The sequence below is a fragment of the Musca autumnalis genome, unplaced genomic scaffold, assembly GCF_047663935.1.
Source record: "Musca autumnalis isolate F117 unplaced genomic scaffold, ASM4766393v1 scaffold_4, whole genome shotgun sequence".
NCBI lineage: Eukaryota > Metazoa > Arthropoda > Insecta > Diptera > Muscidae > Musca > Musca autumnalis.
The window spans coordinates 153,769,436-153,788,604 of record NW_027411977.1 but is presented as its reverse complement, the minus strand read 5'-3'; the positions used below and the strand labels follow the sequence as shown (position 1 = coordinate 153,788,604).

Sequence of the window (19,169 nt, the reverse complement as noted above, 5' to 3'; positions counted from 1 at the left end):
CCCCACATACGGTCCACTGCTCTACGCATTCGGCGTCTGGCACCCATCGGCGGAGCCCCTCTGAGCTAAACACTATGTTTTCATGTATCTTATTAATACACCTTCCTGTGTTAGATAAACTCTATACTTACGTAATAATCTACAAACTCAAACTCTTTCCACGTTATTTTCATTGATTTTTAAGGAAGTGCATTATTATATGTGTGTTGTTTGCTGATAACCGTGTATTTCGTTTTTTATACCCTCAGCCTTTAGGCTAAGGAGGGTATATACACTTTGATACGATGAAAATGTGCCTCATCGAAATAATTGTTTTAGACCCCAAGTATGTTTGGACGAAATGTGTTTCAGACAATTTGGAGTCGATCTAGCCATGTCCGTCCGTCTGTCTGTCTGTCCTGCTGGCTGGAGCGCACGATAACTCTCGAACGGATGAACCGATTCGGTTCAAATTTTGGCTTTCGTAATATTTTGCCCAAACTTAGTTTAAGTTCGAAGATGAGCTACATCGGGGAGGTATCCCCCATGAAAGTTGCAAAAAAACTCCTATGACACCGTGTTAGGTGGTTGGAGCGCAAGATAACTCTCGAACGGATCTGCCGATTCGGTCCAAAATATGGCCTTAGTAATATTTTATCCAAACATAGTTTATGTTTGAAGATAAGCCATATCGGTCCACTCCTTCGGGTACCTTCCCCACAAAAGTTCAAAAATGTTCGGACAAATTGTTCGTACGGTAACTCTTGAAGGGAGTGGCCGAATTGGTCTATACTTTACACATCCTAATATATCTTCCAGATATAGATCAGGTTCAAATGTGGACTATATTTGTCCACTCCATCCGGTACCTCCCACACAAACTTTTCGGATAAGTTCGCTTTAAGACCCGATATCGAATCACTTTGATTTTTGTTGAGGCAACTTGCATTTGCTGCCTCAATTACGATATTAAAAGTTTTTTTAGGGACAAGTCCATACTTCTTGAGCAAACAGCCCGAAGAGTGTAAAAACCCCCTATGACACCATATGTTGTGGCTGGAGATCCACTTCCATAACGGTCAATGTCGATCCATTCATTTTAGTATCTCCTCCGCAAAACTTTTGATCTTTAATCCTAATCAACATTTTTGTCGGTTCAAACGCCCACATTTTTTAAAACCCCCTAAATAATACGTATTTTGGGAAAAATTGTTTCAATATACACATGCTGAGGGTATACCTCTGTCGGCAAAGCCGACTGATACTTTTTTACTTGTTGATATTAATTTTAAGACCATTCTTTTCACCGCAAGTGTTTACTTAGTCGTTTACTTCTTGTATGTTCAGGGGGCCCATGACAGTAACGGGGTTCTGATAAATGACTTTTATGGGTTCAGGAATATGACAACAATATCTTACACTCATATTGGCACGATATTATAGACCCTAGTGGAGAGGAATTGGGCTAATATCAAAGGTGGGCAGGGATCTGAGGCGTCCACGTTTGTCAAAAAAGTAAACTTTATTCTGACACGTCAAATTTAGGTTATTTTGTTAAATCTTCATTTACTCTTTAATGAGACTTTGGAAGGGCATAATATTTTCTGGATTTCAATTCAACACTAAACCATAACCCACGGTGTTATAAAATAACGACAATTTTTGGTATCGTGTTTTAAGACATAGAAGAAATAGATTTTTGGAAAAAAAATTAATGTTTTTTAAGAATTTCAGAAGAAGTTACGTCTTTTGGTATTGCATTTTTCTGAAATGCTAAAAGACGTAACCCACAATTTATTAAATATACATTTAAAGAAACTAGTATAAATTAAAAATTATAATCAAAATAGAACTTATTGGCCTACGCGGTTAAGCGAAATTAGCAATCTGAAGGTGTTGAGTTCAATTCCCAGTCTTAACGGTGATATTTCAATGGATCACAATTAGGTGAACATGACTATAATTATCTATAATTATTTATAAGTATAACATCACTATAATTATTTATAAGTTCAATTGTATTAGACAATATTTATTCATCAGATCTAGAATATTATATTTATTGGTATTTATGTCAATTTAACGACAAAATGTAGTTAATATAAATTAAGTGATCTGTAATAATTTAAAACAAACTTTTAATTCTTATAAGGAGTTTTGTCATAAAAATAGGATGGACGATGCACTGCTTCAAAATTTCCGGAACTTTTTTTGATATCAGTTTTAAAACAGATTATACCACTAGGAGCATAAGCTAATGCTCGGAGTTTATTGACTGTAGGAACTCCTGTCTTTTTATACCCTCCACCATATGGAGGGTATAATTAAATTTGTCATTCCGTTTGTAACACATCGAAATATTCGTCGGAGACCCCATAAAGTATATATATTATTGATCAGCATAAAATTCTATGTCGATTGGACCATGTCCGTCTGTCCGTCCGTCCGTCCGTCAGTCCGTCCGTCCGTCTGTCTGTCTGTTGAAATCAAGATACTGCTCGCAATTTTAAAGATAGAGAGTCAAAATTTGGTACAGACGTTTTTATCACTTGCAGGATGATTGGTATTGAAAATGGGATATATCGGTCCACGTTTTGATATAGCCCCCATAGAACGGTACCTTCCGATTTTCGGTATTTTTAAGGTTTTAGCTTCATTATCCTACCTAAATGGCTGAAATTCGGTACATAGTCTTCATTAGGGGTATAAAACTTTTCCCCAGAACTTTGTCGGTATCGGTTCATGCCTTCATATAGCCCCCATAGAACCGTACCTCCCGATTTTCGGTATTTTTAAGGTTTAGCTTCATTATCCTACCAAAATGGCTGAAATTTGGTACGTAGTCTTCTTTAGGGGTATAAAACTTTCCACCAGAATTTTGTCGGTATCGGTCCACACCTTCATATAGCCCCCATAGAACGGTACCTCCCGATTTTCGGTATTTTAAAGGTTTTAGCTTCATTATCACACCGAAATGGCTGAAATTTGGTACTTAGTCTACGTTGGTGGTATAAAACTTTCCCCCAGAACTTTGTCGGTATCGGTCCATGCCTCCATATAGCCCCCATAGAACCGTACCTCCCGATTTTTGGTATTTTTAAGGTTTAGCTTCATTATCCTACCAAAATGGCTGAAATTTGGTACGTAGTCTTCTTTAGGGGTATAAAACTTTCCACCAGAATTTTGTCGGTATCGGTCCACACCTTCATATAGCCCCCATAGAACGGTACCTCCCGATTTTCGGTATTTTAAAGGTTTTAGCTTCATTATCACACCGAAATGGCTGAAATTTGGTACTTAGTCTACGTTGGTGGTATAAAACTTTCCCCCAGAACTTTGTCGGTATCGGTCCATGCCTTCATATAGCCCCCATAGAACCGTACCTCCCGATTTTTGGTATTTTTAAGGTTTAGCTTCATTATCCTACCAAAATGGCTGAAATTCGGTACATAGTCTTCATTAGGGGTATAAAACTTTTCCCCAGAACTTTGTCGGTATCGGTTCATGCCTTCATATAGCCCCCATAGAACCGTACCTCCCGATTTTCGGTATTTTTAAGGTTTAGCTTCATTATCCTACCAAAATGGCTGAAATTTGGTACGTAGTCTTCTTTAGGGGTATACAACTTTCCCCCAGAATTTTGTTGGTATCTGTCCACACCTTCATATAGCCCCCATAGAACGGTAGCTCCCGATTTTCGGCATTTTAAAGGTTTTAGCTTCATTATCACACCGAAATGGCTGAAATTTGGTACTTAGTCTACGTTGGTGGTATACAACTTTCCCCGAGAACTTTGTCGGTATTGGTCCATGCCTTCATATAGCCCCCATAGAACGGTACCTCCCGATTTTCGTAATACTGAAGATTGTGACGTCAATATCCGACCGCAATGGCTGAAATTCGTTATTTCGCCTTCCAAGTGTTATAAAATATTCCAGAAGAGTATTATCAGTATAGGTCCACGTCTTCCTATATCCCCATAGAAGCATACTTCTTGATTTTCGGTATTTTTTAAGTTTTAGCCACATTCTGTTAACGAAATATAGGAAATTTGGTATTTAGTCTTCTTTGAGCCTAAAAACTTTCCGTCAGAAATCTGCCGGTATAGATCGACGTTTTGAACTAGCCCCCATAGAATTATGCCTCACATTGTTTAACCGAAATTGCTGAAATTTAGTATTAAGTCTTCTTCATACATGAAAGGAAACTAATTATTCCATTTTACTTCAATACAACTCGTGGTGGAGGGTATAACAAGTTCGGCCCGGCCGAACTTAACACCGTTCTTACTTGTTGTTCGTATCAACGTCTCAATGTTCTCGTTACGTACGTTTTTCAGTCAGAAATTTTGAGTATGTATTTCCGTTCGTTCTTTCTCTTGGAAAAATGAGCAATATCAAAGCGACCTGCCTTTACAAAATGATGATGTACATCCGGGCTTCATTTGTGCTTCATTTTGCATTGCCTTCCGTATGTGATAGGTGTTTCCATAAGCTTTCATACGATATTCATTTTGTAGTAATCGGTTCAGCAGAGCCGGGTCTAACACGGTTTTTGAATCTGGACTTTCGGGTCAAATAACCGGATAAGCGGATCCGATTTACATGAAAATTATACATTTTCATAATAAGCGCAATAAACCCTACTTGTGGCATTATAATTTCTGGAAAAATTAAAGAATACATTGAACACTACTGCCGTTTCATTTTAAAATAGTGAGGGTTACGCCTTTTGTGTTTTATGAAATTTACATTATGTTGTTACGTCTTTTGACATTTCTTGTATAGGATCGTGATTTTTAAATGCTTGAAATTTTGCAAGAGCATGTATTTTAGCTTTATGTATCTGCTTCCATCAAAAACCTAATTTCGATTTTCATGTAGGTTACGTCTTCCGGTATTTATGGTGACGATATGTATAATATCCCTATGCCGGTGTAATAATGCTATTAAAGAAATTGTTCAAATTTATTTTGACGCTCACTGTACATTCCTTTATAATAAATGTTCCACAAACATCCCAGAAGCCACAATGGAGACTTCTCTCATATCAATGGGAGCACCCCTACTACTTATCGCCGAGTCCGAACGGCGTCTTAAGACACCACTTGTAGAGAAGTTTTGCCATTGAACCACGGTGGCACCAATATATATGTATATTCTTTTACACATACCTTTTATGGATTCTTGGAATATTCGTTCAGCGTATACATTAAATAATATAGGGGACCGGACACAATCTTGCCTAACATCTCTGGACATATTAATATTTTCGGTCAGTTCGCCATTGACGTTAACTTGCGTAAAAACTTTTTATGTATTGAATTTCTTTGTCTTGTATCCTGTGAATTTTGGCATTTTTGACTAAAAGTTATAAGGCGAATAGAGCTTCGCGGGTTCCCATCCCTTCTTCAAAACCAAAATAGCAAGTCCCCATGGCCTTTTTACATTTCTAGAATTACAGAAAGTTCTAGAGTTAGAAAGTTACAGAATTATTGACGACATTTAGGGATGGTTATAAAAATGGATGTGAGCCAATCATTGGGATATTTATTAGATTCGCAACGTGGTTTATGTTATCACCATAAATTACAGCCGAACTTCTCTACTACCTTATAGAGAAGAAATACTACGTTATAGAGAAAATTCGTTTTAGAGAAACCAAGGAAAAATGGTAAATTTGACATACATGTATAATAAAGCAACAAACGTGTTTATATGAATAAACATAAATTGAATTTTAATTTAGGAGTGAAATAAGAAGTGGTTTCCATTTGTTTTAGACCAAGGCTGTTCAAAGTGCGCACTTCCCCTGTCGGTGTGTGTCAATTTGCTCACACACACAATTTAAAAAGAGAGCTTTTGTTTTGAATATTTTCAAAATTACCAATCAGTCTCTATTGAACATTCAATGAGGAAGGTTCTGTTTTCGATTTTGTCTATGAATTTATATGCGTACACTGAAAAAATGAATGAAGATACTGAATACGAATTTTTATTTGCCGAAAATTATTACGGCAAATTAGAGTGTTTGGTTTGTCAGCGCACTTTGGTTTGTCACGAACTTGATTTGCAACAAATTATAACATCAACAGTCATATTTGGCAAAAAAAAATAATTCTTCTACCTTAAATTTTGAAACATAAAATAAAACTTGTACAATATTTCTCACAGTCTACAGAGGCAAAATGAAAACATTGAAATTTCCCCCCATACCATTGCTATCGCAAACGATCCGTTTTCGAATGTTTTTCGATTGTTTTGCGGATATTTTGTTCCAAAACGACACTCGAGAACGAATTAAAAAAAACGATTCATTCGTCGCTCAGTTTGTGGCAGGAAAACCTTCGAATTCGAATGTCGTTAATAATATTATTAGGGAATGAAAGATGATAGTTTTTACGATAGTGCCGAAAAAGCATTTTTGCGGAATTTCGATTTTATGACATGTTTAACTTTATCTGACGTCTCTTGATTTTTCTGTTATGTACCTTTTCTTCTTTGTAATGTAAATTCAATGCGTGTAACAGTTTATAAACATTGTTGTCTTGTACATACAGTGCTGGACATATCAATGGAAACTTTTTTCAGAAAACTAAATATAATAATTTTTGACTAAGTACATTTATTCCCTAGTCAAATATACCTGCATATTTAATTTTATGCAAAAATATGCAGGTATAAATTATCTTAGAAATAACTTAACTTAGTCACAAATTATTATATTTTCTTTTCTGAAAAAAGTTTCCATTGATATGTCCAGCACTGTATGTATACATAGCTTCGTTACAAATACAAGACAACAATGTTTATAAACAGTTACACGCATTGAATCGCAAACATTACAAAGAAGAAAAGGTACTTAACAGCAAAATCAAGATGCGTCAGATAAAGTTAAACATGTCATAAAATCGAAATTCCGCAAAAATGCTTTTTCGGCACTATCGTAAAAACTATCACCTTTCATTCGCTAATAATATTATTAACGACATTCGAATTCGAAGGTTTTCCTGCCACAAACTGAGCGACGAATGAATCGTTTTTAATTCGTTCTCGAGTGTCGTTTTCGAACAAAATATCCGCAAAACTATCGAAAAACATTCGAAAACGGATCGTTTGCGATAGCAATGGTATGGGGGGTATTTCAAAACCAACACAATAACAAAATGTATTTGTATGTATTGTATTTTAGACTCACAATGAGCAAAAAAATATGATCGGAACATTGTTTTAAGACTCCAAAAAGGATCATTCATATTTAAAGTGTCATAATCGACATTAATATGGTCTTCAATCGTAATATCTTCAATATTATCTCTGTACATACTGAGACCCTATTTTTGTCATAGAAATATTATTTTCTTCACTACTAAAAAGCGGTCTTTTTAAAACATTGGTTTCAGTGGTTTCCCTTTGTATGCCTTATTTCCGAGTAACCAGGCACGCTAGTCTTTAAAAATGTAACTTATTTTGAAGAAATTGTCATTCTAATTCTGATTGTACTTGTGTCAATTATCGACGCTAGAGTACTGTGTTGTTCATCACTGTTCTAAAAGCACTGATAAATGAGTTTTGCTTCTCATTGTTAGTGAGCACTTCAATAAAAAGAGCGTTATGAAGGTGTTTTGTTTCTCATTTATTGTGTAAACATCAATGGGAAACAGTTTTTCCAAAATTCGATAAAGGGGTTATATTGTGTGAGAATTCATACTTGTGCAACAAAAACACTTCGTTATAGAGAAGTATTCGTTATAGGGAAGTTCGTTATAGAAAGGTTAAAATACGTGAAAATGGGCAAAAAAGCTGTGTTTTAAAATGTTCTTCGTTATGAGAAAAATTCGTTATAGAGAAGTTCGATTTCCAGAGTAAACGATTTTAATGTTTTGCGAAGTGACATCTTCACTATCGGGCCACCAAGTTTCGCACACTCCCAGTATATCGGTATTCAGTTTTCTTCATTTCAGATATTGTGTATGGTAATTTTAATTTGGAAGACACATATCGACTACGTATATTCCATGTTCCGATATTTAATGTATTCATTGTTTTACCTCCGGAGATTCTTAGCTCCCTCTTGTTTCCGGAGAATTAGGGACGTGTATTGTTGTTCATATTCATAGATGCATGGTTTACAAGGGATCTTACTTCAGAGACGTATTTGATTTCAGTCTACCACCCATATTTGGAAACATTCCGCCAACGCGTCCAATAGGGGATACAGGTTCCCCGAATAATTAAAAAAATATATATATTACAAAAAAAAAAAAAATAAAAAAAATTAGGGTTTGAAAAAGTTTGCCAAGGTATATTGAAATCGCCTCAGATTTGGATATAGCACCCGATTTGAGGTATTTGCAACACCAATCACGCTATGTATGTCCAATGTTGATGAAATTTTGAAATGTGTGACAAAATTTGGATTAGAAATAAGTTTGCCAATTATTTAAAAACGGTTCAGATTTGGATATAACTTCCATATATGTTCGCCCGATTTAATGTATTTGACGCACTAAACACAAAATTGGATAGGCATTTTGATGAAATTTGGGAAATATGAAGCAATTTGGTCTAGAACAATTTCGCCAAATTATATTGAAATCGTGGTGGTGTAGGGTATCAATAGTCGGCCCTGCCCGACTGTGATCCTTCCTTATTGGTTTCTGCTAAATTAAAGTCGACCAATAAAGGGCGCCATTGCCAATCATTCATCGACTTCGCTTGTAGAATTATGAATACAACATTTCGACTAATCCATTTATCGAAAGTCGACTTAAAGAAATAGTACATCACTTAGGTTTCTTTTTCACATAACAGCATATGAGTGTGCGTATACCTTTGTAAACTAGTGTTACATTTAGAGAATATTATCAAGTTGCATACGAGGAAACGCAACCCTTATGTGATTCTCTTTTTCACCCCAATACCCAAGTAGACGTCGTGTTTGTGATTTTGTGGCTGCTTGCCATCATAGGCCTACTACAATCTATTGCTGCTGGCTGCCTCGGTGGCGGTTACCTTAACCTGTTCTAGTTTTTAAGCTTTTACGCACTATACTCTCCTCATTTTGTATTGTTTGTGTTGTTGTTCCACTCTTTTTTTTAGTCCATGTGCTACTGCTGAGAACAGTCAGTCAGTCACCACCCTGAATGAATGGTATGTCCTATTCTGTGGGGACTCTTCATCATCATTACAGCAGAAAGAAATAAAAACAACAACAGCGTTTTTGTGTAGTAAAAATATTATTTTCATTTGTTTTGTTTTTGTTGGTTGGTTGTTGTATGGGGATTTTTACAGACAGTTGTCAGTTGGTAGTTGTTTGGACGTTTGTCCATTTCCCACTTAGTATTTTCGCAAACAGCCAGCCAGACCAGACCACACGAAGCTTCGAATGAGAGCGAGCAGTGATTCTTCTGCAAATGTAAAATGTATCAGAGAGGAGAGGACGATTTGGAGATAAAGAGAGGAACACAGAGACCATCACCAGCACTAGCTCTGTATTATAAATCCGTTTAGTAGTGGCAGGCACAATAACGGAATCAACCCAGAAATACTTGGCCCAGTATCAATTTGTACGTTTTCCCATAATGTCTGCCATAGATACGTGTGAACAGCGTTGTCGTGAACGGTAGAAGAAAAACAGCAAAAATAGTTCACAACAAGAAGAAGAATAGAAGAAAATTTCCAATAAAAAACTACTGTTTTTTAAATTCGTTCGTCAAGCGTTTTGTTTCTGCCGAATTAATGAAATCATTAAAACCGTTGCTGCTAATTAAAAACGAAGAATTCAAAATATCGAATTTTCACAATGGAAAATGAAAAAGAAAAAAATTAAAGTAAAAATCTTATAAAAGTTGAAAATCTTTTGATAGATACACGAGTATATATGTATTAGATGTATAGATAGATGTGTGAGTGAATTTTTCGCCCATATAGATACACACAAAGTGTTACCACACGTTCTGAGGCTCGTTCGTCGTAAATCGTTCCGTTGTCGTGTATTGCTCGTTTTTCGGTTTATGCGCGCCTTGTCAGTCGGTCAGGTCAGTCAGCCTGTTCCAAAGTGCCACCGTCGTCGCGTTCGACACAATAGTCGAGAAATGATGAAAAATAAGATATTACCAACAACGAAAAAAAAAAAACATAACATAAACAGAAGAACATTCAGGTCCCTCATATGCTGCCACTCTACCTTGGGCGGGCTATCAACATAAAGATTAATGTCCAAAGCAGAGCAAATCAAATTCTTGTTCTGTGTTATTCCGAAATTAATCATGAATTTTCCCTATGATTCTTATTGCCCTTAATCTATTTATTATTGTTGTTGATGTAATTGTTTTTGTTTTGTGAATTATCAGGATGTGGCATACCGAATAAGCAAATATGTATTTCTCTTTGCTCATGGTTTTATAGAACTATATTTTGTTTTTTTTTCTTTCTTTTTTTTCATTTTGAGATATTGTTGACAAGATGACAATGGTTGTTGCATTTTATTGCTCAACACTAGTGCTCACACTTTGGGAATTTCCCTTTACAGGACACCCTTGAAATGCGAATTTGTGTGCCTCTTCATGAAATGTGACTTTTGTGTTTTACAGCAGATAGTCAATTAAAGCGTCTCAGTGAACGTACCTCTCCCAATTTGTAAAATATTGTTACTTCCTGTTCCTTCACAGCGCATGTCCTTTGCCATTGGATGGATTTCTCTCATATCACAGCTCAGCGATTGCATCTTAAGTGTGCACAACATAGGGTTCATTATTTTCCACCTTGATGCTGACATATGCGCTGCTCGTGCTGCTACTGTTGCCCCCAACAGTGCCCCCACTTGTAACGTGTCAGGATATTCAGCGTTTTCTCAATGTTTGGCCATTTAGAGCGTACAAGTGTGTCCTAGTTGTTATTTTCTTTATTCTCCTCATTATGACTCGTCGAGTCCTATTTTGACAAAAATGGACGAGGTTCTGATCGTGAAACATTATGACCCAACTGTATTTATATACGCCCAAGGATAACTGCTATTCGGGAATCGATTAATTTACATAAATAAATAAATGTGAGCGGCAACTATTGCACTGCAGCGAGTGTCTATCAGTCTAGCAAGGAAGTAGAAAAAATATTTTTCGATTTGGGTCAATTTTGTGAACCAGCCCCTTCCTCCATATACATATGTATGTATGTACATTGTGCATATATGTATATGCACGTATGTATATGTATGTATTTTGGTGCGACCTTCACACATAGCATTGTACGTATGTACATATTATTTTTTGTATGCACACTTATTTAGTTTGAGCATCCATGCATAATATATTCGGACTTAGACATGACCAAGTTCTATTTTCTAATGCAATTTTCACATTTTTCTGCAGAAAGTGTGAAACCAGACTCAATAAAGAACCATTTAACTACTACAGTTCCCGAAATAAAGATAGGTTCACTTGTAAATTTCGAATTTTTTATAATTCAAATGACTTTTATTGGATTTTATAATTTTGTGTTATGGAGTCGGGCACTCTCTATGATGTCAATATATAAATTATTTGGGTTTGCTACAAATTAAAAATTAGTAAAATTGTTTTCTTGTTTTTGGTGCGAAATAATGATAGGTGCAGGACAATTATTTGGGATTTACACCTATAAATTTGAGGAAAACTTTTTAGAAATATTTGTTTATTTTATTTAAATCATCAATGTCCAACAAATAATTTAGTTCAGAAGTTGTCGCCGAATTATTTTCAAAATGCATATTAATTCAATACTTTAAAACAGTTTTCAAGAAACACATTTTTAACAGGGAAGAGGAGGTAAGTCGGTGGTTGTCAGTGGCAAGGAGACAATTAAAAAAACAATTCCACTTTATTAAAAAGTTTTACAAATTGGTCTCATATTTAAGAGTAAAAAAGCGTCGAGAGTTATCCGACACTGCTTTGACGGGAAGTATAGCTTATTATTCTAATTTATTCGCGTTATAATAATTTTGCATCTCAAAACAGCATTCAACGTGCTCTTCCGGTATCGAAAATGCGATGTAAAAACGTTAGTAAGATCGAATCGACCTAGGAAGAATAAAAAATTTGCAAGTAAAACTGCGATCGAACCTGAAGAAGAACAGACGTAGGTTTAGGCAAAATTTTTATAAAATGTGGATGGGAAATTGTTTGAATAATAGAAAAAATCGATCCTAGCCATCTTGCATTATAGTTCTCAGAATTGTTTAGCCAAAATCATGGATTTTTCTTTCTTGGCCTCGGATGCTGTTTTACTTGGCAATTTTTTATTGTTTACATCGCTTTTTCGATACCGGAAGAGCACGTTGACTGTTGTTTTGAGATGCAAAATTATTTTAACGCGAATAAAATAGAATAATAAGCTTTTTTTGCAGTCAAAGCAGAGTCGGAGAACTCTCGAAGCATTTGTGAGGCTTAAATATGGTCGGTCACAATTTGTAAATCTTTTTAACAAACTAGAATTGTCTTTCTAATTGTTACTCCTTTCATGCAATTAAATATGGCTTCTTCCCATTCCGACCCCTGAATAATATCCGACCATCATCAAAATCAATAGGCTTCTTCCTATATGAGGCCCCCATTAACTCCCAAAATTTCGTGGCGATCCGATCAAAATTGCGACCTGTAGCGCGATTTCGAAAAAAATTGAAAAATGGGATGTATTACCGACTATTGCTATATCTCCGTTATTTGGCCACCTACGCCAACCTATTTTGCATCATTGTAAAGGTGGGATATTCTACTTTCATAGTCAGGCTTTGCTTTTTGAAGTTCCCCAACCAAAGCTGTGATATTCGTCATTATAATTAAAATCGCAAAAATTAAAAGTTGGGTTATATTACCGACTATTGCGATATCTCCGTTATTTGGCCACATACGCCAACATGCTTTACATCATTGTAAAGATGGGATTTTCTGCTTTCACAGTCGGACTTTGCTTTTGGGAGGTCCCCAACCAATGCTGTGCTATTCGTCATTATTATTAAAATTGCAAAAATTAAAAGTTGTGTTTTATTAGCGGCTATTGCGATATCTTCATTGTTTGACCACCTACGACAACCAACGACATACATCGTTGCAAAGGTGATATTTTCTACTTTTATTAGCAGGTTGCTTTTGATATAAACCTTATAGAAGCTGAGATAAGGGGTATATCGACTCAGCTCGTCGAGACATTCATTTTGGTATATATAAGAATGGGTCTACGACCATTATTTCGATGCGTTACAAACTTTTTGGCCAAAACCAACTTATAATACCCTCCCCACATAGTGGTGTAGGGTATAAAAATATAAAATTACATGTGAACCTATCTTTATTTCGGACACTGTATTACAAAGCCACAAATCTTGTATATGCGAGTGTGTGTACTCAAATTCGTTTGTATAACATAAATCTTTATAGAGGTCAGTTATTGCCGTAAAGTAAAAGGAACTAGAAAAACAAATTGTGTCCAGAACTTCTTCGTAATCAGAATTTTGTCAAAATAAAAGAATAAAAACAAGATAGAAGTTATATACATATCGTCTCCAGAAATGCCCGAAGACGTAACCCACATGAAAATCAAAATTCGTTTTGTGGTGGAATATTTTACATAAAGCTAAAATACATGCTCAGGTAAAATTTCAAGCTTCTACGTTCAAGAATAACGATCCTATTCAATTCGGAAAATGGCATTTTCGTGGTTCTAGTTTCATTACTTACTCCCATTCGAACATGATTGATAATACCGCAAATATTCGCCCTCATAAAGTTCATATTCTACAAAACAGTTTTCATTTTATCATGTTTTTTTCTTCGCCGGTAAACTTATGGTGTTGTGGGTTACGGCTTTGGGCATTTCTGGTGACGATAAGTATTATTAAAATTAACAATGCTTGAGTGTGATAACCGCACAGATGTTAAGATAAAAGTTAAAAATAATATGCGTGTTTTTTTATTCAAAAATTTAGTTACTTGAGATGTGATATTGAATATGCAACTTTAGTTAAAACGGTCAATGCAACATAAATACATACATATGTATATTTGATATAAACATGACAACACTGAAAGAAATGACCGTGACTTCATTTTGGCCTATTTCACTGCCAACGTAATTAACTGAATTTTCTAACAACAAAATATGTTTAATGGACTGTGAATATAATACAAAAAAGTAATAAATTTACTAAAATATAAGACTCAAACTCCATCATTTAGTTGAACGTTGCTAACAATATTTTATACACTTTTTTAAATTCAATATTTGACTGATTGTCTGTCGAAGACATTTGTGAGTGTGTTTAAGTATGTGTATATGCCCTTAATCCTAATCTTATGAAAGGATACGAATAACATGGCCTGGTGCAAGAATGTAAAAACAGCAGCAGGAACATCGATAGTAAACACAATGCAGTGATATCTTTAAAGGTAACATTTTATGAATTTAGTATTTAAAATATTTATTTTTATTTTAACGATTTGTCGAAACACACACTAATACTTAAAAATTGTGTTAGAAAACATACATATTTGTATGCCCTCCCTCGAACTATGGAGGGTATATTAAGTTTGTCATTCCGTTTGTAACTCCTCGAAATAAACATTTTAGAAGCCATAAAGTACATATTAGGCTGGTTTGAATTTAAAGGGAAAAAAATCCATGTCGTATTTTTTATGCAGCACCCCCCCTGAAGTGTTTAGTTTTGTTAGATTTAATACGTGCCGCTATTGGGGCCTCAAAGTTTCCATAGTAATTTGTATGGGACCAAAGGTGAATTTTCACGAAATTGCTCTAAATGCCACATTTATTGCCCAATCGAAGAGAAAATTTTACCAGTTCATTTCTGTGGCTAAACAAGGAATCCTACAAAAAATTGTGAAAATCCGCTGGATTTTAATATACGACTATTTTATAGGTCCCCAATTGGCAAAAATATACTATCGGGTAAAATCTTTTAGTATGATTACTTGTTTAGCCACAGAAATGAACTGATAAATTTTTCTCTTCGATTGGGCAATAAATGTGGCATTTAGAGCAATTTCGTGAAAATTCACCTTTGGTCCCATACAAATTACTATGGCCCCATACAAACTTTTTGCAATTTTAAAATCTAATAAAACTAAACAGTTTAGGGGGGTGCGGCATAAAAAATTCGACATCGATTTTTTAAAACCACCCTAGTACATATACAGTTTGGAAAGTAATTGTTTTCAATCTAAGAATACGAACACTTTCCATGCATTAATTAGTGAAAAATGACAAAAACTTGTGATAAAAATGTCGGATTTTTTGTAAAAATTAGTTAGTCGAATTGTTTAAGACCAGATTAAATGTATAAATAAACAAGTAAGAAAAGCGTTAAGTTCGGTCGGGCCGAACTTTTTATACCCTCCACCACAAATTTCAGCCATTTCGGTGGATTAATGTGGCCACTACCTTCAAAATACCGAAATTCGGAAGGTACCGTTCTATGGGGGCTATATGATGGCGTGGACCTATACCTACAAATTTCTGGGGGAAAGTTTTATACGCCTAAAGAAGACTAAATACCAAATTTCAGCCATATCGGTGTGATAATGAGGCTAAAACGTTCAAAATATCGAAAATCGGGAGATATTGTATTATGGGGGCTATATCAACACGTGGACCTATATAACCCAACTTTGGTAGGAATGTTTTCTGGCCTCTGAAGACACAAAACACCAAATTACAACCAATTCTGTGGTCAAATGGGTCTAATACATTCAAAATATATTAAAATGACGCGTACTTTATATGGGGCCTTATATGGGGGCTATACTAAAACGTGGACCTATATAACCCAACTTTGGTAGGAATATTTTTTGGCCTCTGTAGACACAAAGTACCAAATTACAACCAATTCGGTCGTAAAATGGGCCAAATATCTTAAAAATTCCTTAAAACGACGACGCGTCACGCGTCATTTTGTATGGGAGCTATACGAAAGCGTGGACCTACATAGCCCGCTTTCAATACCAAAAGTCCTACGTAAATATAACATATTTTCCCAAAATTTCATCAACCTACGTCAATCCGTTCGGACGCTAGAGTGATTTCCACAGACGGACAGACAGACAGACGGACAGACGGACGGACATGGCTATATCGATGTAGAATTGCACGCTGATAAAGAATATATATACTTTGTGGGGTCTACAATGATTATTTCGAGTAGTTACAAACGTAGTGACAAACTTAATATACCCCCATCCTATGGTGGAGGGTATAAAAATTAGCCCACGTAGTTCAACTATATCAGATTTTATTAGATTACTTCTCAATAAAAAGTCTTAAAATTGTGGAAAGTTTTAGTCCCATTTACCATTGAATTGGTTGTAATTTGGAATTTTATATTTTCAGAGGCTAATAACACTATGCAACACTGAAAATGCAAACAATTTCTAGTGTGAATTTTTTGAAAGTGCCTATTTAGACTACAAAACCCATAGTAGGGTTTTGTCATGTCAGATCCAGTTCGGATTTTATGGCCTCATCTATACCGGGCTAAAACTACACTTCTTTGCATTTATCACGCCTTTATCTCAGAAACGAATAGGAATTTGGCCTTGCTATCTTTAGCAATATTGTAGCCCCAAAATAGTAGAAATTATCTTTTGAATAGACCATATAAGAAAAACTCCATCTATGGCATCAAAATCTATAAAATATAGAAAATTTTACATAATTACTGAAATTCTGGTCAGTATTGGCTAAACTATTGGGAGTTGAACCAAGTGACGTCTTGCAAAAATCTTCCAAATAAATTTCTCCACAATTCTTCAGAACATTCTGAAACTCTAAAATGCGTACTTCATGTTGTTTCAGCGGTATTTTGCATCATATCTTTTACAATGCGTATTTCAAACACACTTCACACCAACAGTTTATTCTCGCATTTCGGATTTCACTACATTATTGACATTTTTAATTATGGCATTTTTGCATATATTTTGAAATTCAAATCATTATTTCTCCAGATATTTTATTCTTGTCTTTATCTACAAATTTGCTTCAGAGGTCAGAAGAAGATTCGCATTGGTTTCAGAGATATAGCCCCGAATTTCTTTACAAAACTCAATATTTAACCATGTTTAGATGGGGCCATAAAGTCCGAGCTGGATCTGACACAACAAAACCCAACTAGGGTTTCTTGTCAGTTGGGTCTTTACTTTCAAAAAATCCTCAGTTCGAATTGTTTGCACAAGGTTACCTTAAAAATGTTGCACAGTTTAATATAAGTGTACCACAAACATCCCAGAAGGGACTAGGGAGACTTCTCTCATCAATGAGTGCACCCCGATTCATATTAGCTCAATGATATGGAACCTTCTGTCGAGAAATTTTAAATGGTTGAAATACTCGGGAAATGTCGCCAATATTACTGAGGGGTATTTTGCCACCATTGAAAATTTGATGTTGCCTCACCTGGAAATCGATTATACGAACCGTTATTTTCAAATTTCATATGTTCTATTTTCGCATTTTTTTAATTTGTGTTGGTACACATGTCTGTTAAATATGTTGGCAATATCACCCTTTTTGGATTGTCAGCTCTTCGATTTTTACAATTCGAAATAATGGATCAGAGAAACTGAATTAAGTTTTGTGTAAAAAAATTAAATTAAATGTATTGTGCTATAACCGGCTTAAGGAAGGCTCACTGTTTTCTTTGACTGCAATGGCGTGGCGCATCATGAATTCTTTTTATATAGCCCCCATGAAACCTTACCGTCCATTTTCGGTTTTTTGACGTTTTTAGCTACATTATTCTACCAAAATGGTTAAAGTTTTGTATTCATTCTTCAATGGGGTATGAAACACTTTTACAAATAATTGTCGGTCTACGTTCAGATATTTATTTATATTTTCAAGGTTTTAGCCGCATTATGCTACAGAAGTTGGTAAAATTCGGTATATAGTCTTCGTTGGGAATTTATGGCATTTTGAAGCTTTTAGCCACATTAATCATTTTTATACCCTCTACCATAAGATATGGGGTATATTTAATTTGTCATTCTGTTTGCAACGCCGTTCTTCTCCAGCATACCATTCTAAGTCGATTAAATAATGTCCGTCCGTCTGTCATTTGAAATCATGATAGAAGTCAGAGAAATGAATGAAGTTTTATGTAGTCATTTGTAGTAGTCCTAAGATAATGGGTCCACATTTTGGTACTGTCCCCATATTACAGTACGGCCAGGTGGTATTTTTCAAGGTGTTAAGAAGTTTTAAGAACATTTACTAATTGAATTGTAATTTCACATTGAAAGTTCCCAGTGATCAGAAAACACCTCGAAAAATTCTTGACATGTCGATATATTCCGCTTATCCCGATGTTTGCTATTTTGAGGATTTTAGCTAATTTTTTACACAATAAAAAAAAGCTGGCGCCATTTTTGCATACTTTGTTATTACCCCCATATAACGGTACCTCACGATTTTAGCTACTTTTTTTAAATTTAGATATATTTTCAAAAATACACCCCTACCGATGTTGCTGTAATTCTGAACAATGTGTTCTCAGATTGGAAGGTAAACGATACCGCCCGATATGAAGTTTTTAAAAGGATTATCTGTTGAAGTGGCTGTATTTGGTATTTTGGATTCTAAATGGGTAGATAACCGCTCCACAAATCTCTCTACCCTACAATATAGGTTTATATTATAGTAATACCTACGGTACCCAATATGAGTAAAAGTAAAGAAAAAAACAGATTTGCACTTTTATAATGCGCGAAGTTTTGCATTATACCATAAAATATTACTATACTTGGACCAAGTGAAGTGTTTTTGAACAATGCTCATTTGGTTTTCTGTAGGGACATTTATTTTTGGCTGGCGCCATTTTTGCATACTTTGTTATTACCCCCATATAACGGTACCTCACGATTTTAGCTACTTTTTTTAAATTTAGATATATTTTCAAAAATACACCCCTACCGATGTTGCTGTAATTCTGAACAATGTGTTCTCAGATTGGAAGGTAAACGATACCGCCCGATATGAAGTTTTTAAAAGGATTATCTGTTGAAGTGGCTGTATTTGGTATTTTGGATTCTAAATGGGTAGATAACCGCTCCACAAATCTCTCTACCCTACAATATAGGTTTATATTATAGTAATACCTACGGTACCCAATATGAGTAAAAGTAAAGAAAAAAACAGATTTGCACT

General features: G+C 35.2%; 1 protein-coding gene across 36 annotated transcripts in view; it reads left to right on the top strand.

Annotated features, from left to right (window-relative positions):
• The window catches only part of enc (R3H domain containing protein encore), a 107,566-nt gene that overhangs the window by 46,410 nt on the left and 41,987 nt on the right, over positions 1-19,169 (top strand). For 3 of the 36 annotated variants that reach the window (XM_073985563.1, XM_073985543.1, XM_073985535.1), the window contains exons 1-2: positions 9,531-9,886; positions 13,942-14,401. The exons of 12 other annotated variants lie outside the window; for them this stretch is intronic. The gene's annotated coding sequence lies outside the window, so the exon portion shown is untranslated. Of the gene's footprint in view, positions 1-9,472; positions 10,144-13,393; positions 13,835-13,941; positions 14,402-19,169 lie in introns of those variants that run through there. 21 more of the 36 variants (XM_073985566.1, XM_073985544.1, XM_073985553.1 and 18 more) reach the window with 13 other exon arrangements.